This window comes from Piliocolobus tephrosceles, chromosome 9 (genome assembly GCF_002776525.5).
Source record: "Piliocolobus tephrosceles isolate RC106 chromosome 9, ASM277652v3, whole genome shotgun sequence".
NCBI classification, from domain to species: Eukaryota; Metazoa; Chordata; class Mammalia; order Primates; family Cercopithecidae; genus Piliocolobus; species Piliocolobus tephrosceles.
The window spans coordinates 39,293,915-39,299,093 of NC_045442.1; positions in this window are offsets into that span (position 1 = coordinate 39,293,915).

Below are 5,179 nucleotides of genomic sequence, written 5' to 3' on the forward strand. Positions count from 1 at the left end.
ATATAATTCCATTCCTATGAAATATCCAGGATAGATAAATCCATAGAGACAGAAAGCAGATTGGTGATTATCAATGACTGAGGGAAAAGAGAAATATGGTGTGACTATCTAATGGATATAAAGTTTTTTGGGAGTATAAAATGAATTGAATGAAAATGAGGTGAACAGGAACATATTTTGAAACTAGATAGAGGTTACAGTAGTTGTTCAACTCTGTGAATGTACTGAATGCCATTGAATTGTACACTTTAAAATGGTTAATTTTATATTATGCAAATTTCACCTCAAGTATAGAAAAACAATATATGAGATCTCTGGACAATTTTTATTTTTATGTACACACATTTTGATACTAGCTGGACAAGGTGATGCATTCCTGTAATCCCAGCTACTCGGGAGGCTGAGGCACAAGAACAACTTGAACCTGGGAGGCGGAGGCTGCAGTGAGCTGAGATCATGAATAACTTAGGAAATGTTTGACAGCAGAAAGAAAATTGCAGGATAAGTTCTTTAGGCAGAGGACAAAGGTTGAAAAGATAAAAGATTGAGATTAGACTCCTGCAGCTACCCTCATTTTTACCATCCTATAACAATCTTTATGTCCAGGCATCTCGTATATTGTTTTTTTACACTTGAGGTAAAATTTGCATAATATAAAATTAACCATTTTAAAGTGTACAATTCAATGGCATTTAGTACATTCTGTTTTGTAAAGCAGTGAAACGTACAATTTTTATAAGACTACGTGAATTGGTTTGCTACTGAAATATTCTTCAACTTCTGTAAATAGTTTAAATTCCACGCGTGCCTGGTAAAACCCCAGCTGGTAAGAGAGGGTGACTAGACTAAGGTTGCAGATTATAATTGGATAACAAGTATTGAAAGGATACCTACTGCAGATTGACTCAGCAGGGTGAGATATATGTGGGAAATGAATGATAGTAAGATCACAAGGCAGCAGCTGTTTGGTAAGCCATAGTGGGACAGCCACAAACCAAGAGACAGATGAATGGTTAAAAATGCACACTGATCTGGCTGGGTGCGGTGGCTCATGCCTGTAATCTCAGCACATTGTGAAGCCAAGGCAGGCGGATCACAAGGTCAACAGATCGAGACCATCCTGGCCAACATGGTGAAACCCCCGTCTCTACTAAAAATACAAAAAAATAGCTGGGCATGGTGGTGCATGCCTGTAGTCCCAGCTACTCAGGAGGCTGAGGCAGGAGAAATGATTGAACCTGGGAGGTGGAGGTTGCAGTAAGCCGAGATCGCACCACTGCACTCCAGCCTGGCGACAGAGTGGGACTCCGTCTTAGAAAAATAAAAATTAAATTTAAAAAAAGATGCTGATAGCAAAAAGTTTAAGAGTTAAAAACTAGAAATTACCTAAATAATCAATAATATGAAAGTGTGGGAAAAATTAGGTATATCAATGAAACATTATGAATACAATTAAAATGACAAAATGCAGAAATATGGAATTTTTTTACAAAATAATAAGAAAAAGTAGAGATACACAATTGCACACCATAATTACAATGATGTATGAAACTGCATATCTAGCTTGATAAAGATAAAAAAAAGATAGACGGGAAAAGAAAATGATGGATTTTGGTTTTTTTTACACTTTTCCTTTTATAATTTAAATTTTTAAAAAACTGTTTTGACTTTAGAGACTGAGTCTTGTTATGTTATCCAGGTTGTTCTAAACTCCTTGGCACCATATCAGCTCACTGCAACCTCTGCCTCTCAGATCCAAGTGATTATCATGCCTCAGCCTCCAAAGTAGCTGAGATTACAAGCATGCACCACCACACCCGGTTAATTTGTGTATTTTTGGTAGAGACGGGGTTTCACCGTGTTGGCCAAGCTGGTCTCAAACTCCTGACCTCAAGTGATCCGCCCATCTGGGCCTCCCAAAGTGCTGCGATTACAGGCGTGAACCACCACGCCCAGCCTGATTAATTTCTAATGTTGTATTCATTCCAATAGTGACTCAGTCCAATAGCCTTTTCGTGGAAAGTGAAGAAACAAGTCCGAAGATCTCTGACAAAACATTCACTCCCAGGAATAGGCAAAGATAGACACACTCTCCTAAGAGCTTGACACATTTGGAACAAAAAGTCTTGAGTTCCCAGCCATTTTCAGGCTGGTCACCTGATGTCCTCTGAAAAATCGCATTCCCTGGATGATGGAGATCAAGAGAGAGTGCTTGCTCACAAGTCAAACTCTCAAGGATATAAAACACGACAAGCAAAAACCTCATCTGGTACCCTTCTTTATAAAAGAACAACACAGAAAGACAAATACAAAGGGGGGAAAAACAACTATTTCTGGAGGAAAGGGATCAAACAATATGAATATTCATAACAAAAGACCAAAAAATATACCAGAGTCACTACACCCAAGACTAGTCACACAAATCCTTTTCTCCTATTCATCAAAATTTTGCAGAGGAAAAAGAGACAGTGATTTTTACCATCCACTCAACCAAGATTCCACAGAGAGGCCTAAAGCCTGACTGGCAAGAAATTGTTACCCTTTTTTCTGGCTTGTCAAGTCCTGGGTTCCCTTCACTGTGGCTTCTGGAAGAACAGATCCGCTTTGGTGATCCCGCTCACAGCACCAAACTTTAGGGACCAAGGTAAAACTTTTCCTCTGTCTCCTGAAGTTTCACTGAAAAATCACCTCACAAAAGGCAGATTAATTGGAGAAAAGGCATATAAATTTTATTAACATGTACACAGGGAGAAACACACACAGAGTGATTATCCATCCCCCAATGGAGTTTAGAAGCTTATGTATCATCTTGAGGTTATAGAAGGAATGGGGGCTTGGATCCTGGCAAAACAGGTTATGGTAGCAGGGACATAAGGAAATACCTAAAGACAATGTAATTATGTTTCTCCTCATAATTTTTATGCTTCAAACATTTATCCCCATGATGTTTGCCAAATGGCATCTACATCCATCATTTGTTCTACATTTAATTGGAATTCTCAGGTAAGAAAGAGATTTCCTCTCTCCTCTGTTTATTTGATTATTTATTTATATCAGCACAGACTAATAGATTATCATTTTATTCTACCTGCTTAAAATACAGTACTAAACTGTCCTATATTTGGCCATTGAGAGCCCCTAAAGTTTGTTCCTATGTCTTTTTTGACAGATAATTTTTTTTTTTTTTTTGAGACAGAGTCTTATTGTCACCCAGGCTGGTGTCCAATGGTGCAAACATGGCACACTGCAGCCTCGAACTCCTGGACTTAGGCAATCCTCCTGCCTCAGCCTCCCAAATAGCTAGGACCTCAGGTGCATGCCACCATGCCTGGCTAATTTTTTTATTTTTATTTTTGTACAGATGGGGTCTCACTTTGTCTCCCAGCTGGTCTTGAACTCCTGGGCTCAAGCAATCGTCTTGCCTCGGCCTCCCAAAGTTCTGGAATCACAGGAAGGAGCCATTGCACCTAGCCTCTCATCCTTTTTTTTTTTTTTTTTTTTTAAGGAACTTTCTGCTTTCTGGTACCACAAGATATTCCAGCTGCTTTCTGTATTTTCCCTGCGTCAGCCTTAGAAAGAGCCATTTTTCCAAAGAGCGTTGATTCCTTCTATAGGAGAATGGTATTTATAAATTCAGATTTGGAAACCAGGTGCAGTGGCTCATGCCCATAGTCTCAGCTACTTCAGAGGCTGAAACAGGACGATTGCTTGAGCCCAGGAGCTCAAGGTCAACCTGGGACACATAGCAAGATGTCATCTTCAAAAAAATAAAATAAAATAATGATTAAAAAAAAAATCTGGGCACTGAGTGTGCTCATTGATACTGGAGTCTCATTGCTTCTAGGCCGTCTCAGCAGATAGAGGTGAGAGATATATGTAGGCCAGGCACGGTGGCTCATGCCTGTAATCCCAGCACTTTTGGAGGCTGAAGTGGGCAGATCCCTTGAGGTCAAAAGTTCGAGACCAGCCTGGCCAACATGGTGAAACCCCCATCTCTACTAAAAATACACACACACAAAATTTAGCCGGGCATGGTGGTGTGTGCCTATAGTCCCAGCTACTTGGGAGGCTGAGACAGGAGAATCCCTTGAACCCAGGAGGCGGAGGCTGTAGTGAGCTGAGATCGTGACACCATACTCCAGCCTGGGCAATAGAGCGAGACTCCGTCTCAAAAAATAAAAAGAGAGAGAGATGTGGAGATATGTGCACAGACACATAACCACACACATTTACATCTATTTCTAAATCCATATGCCTTTCTGTATTATCTGCTTTGTGTGTGTGTATGCACGCATGTATGGGTGTGTAGCGAGAGAGAGAGATTATACTGATAGGCCCCATTTCAATCTAATACCATGGAGTTCTAGCCTTCTCCCCTTCCTTGTCTGTAACTCCTTTCTTAAATATACATTTTAAAGGCTTTAGTTTTTTACGATGCTGTTTCTCTGTGTGAATTAAAGGCTTCTGATACACACTGTGAAATTGCTTTTCAGAAAGATCGTGTGTTCCCTCCCTGCACTGTAAGAAAGTGCCCATCTTCCTGAATCCTCACCAAAGATAAATTATATCACTTTAGAAAACTTCCCAACTTTATAAAAGGACTTCTCTTTACTATTTTAAATTACTTTTTTTTAAAACTACAAGTGAAGCTGAACCTCCTCCCTACCCTGACATTACTTAGCCATTTATATTTCTTCATTCAAGACTAAGTAAAATTTGTGGTCGGTCCAACTAGCTTCCAGTTCACCTTAGTGACTAGATAATCCTAAGAAGTATTTGAGAATTGAAAGGTAATCTTGGATAAGTGCACAAATTATAGGCTAAAATATAATCTTACAGTACTTTAGATGTTTAGCAAAAGACAACAGAAACTTCCATTAGAAGATAGTGATTATCTTTTTATTTTATTTTATTTTTATTTTTTTGAGACAGAGTCTCGCTCTGTCAACCAGGCTGGAGTGCAGTGGCAAAATCTTTGCTCACTGCACCTCCCAGGTTCAAGCAATTCTCCTGCCTTAGCCTCCCAAGCAGCTGGGATTACAGGCATGTCCCGCCACGCCCGGCTAATTTTTGTATTTTTAGTAGAGACAGGGTTTCACCATGCCTGTAATCCATGGTGGCTCATGCCTGTAATCCCAGCATTTTGGGAGGTCGAGGCAGGACGGTTGCTTGAGCCCAG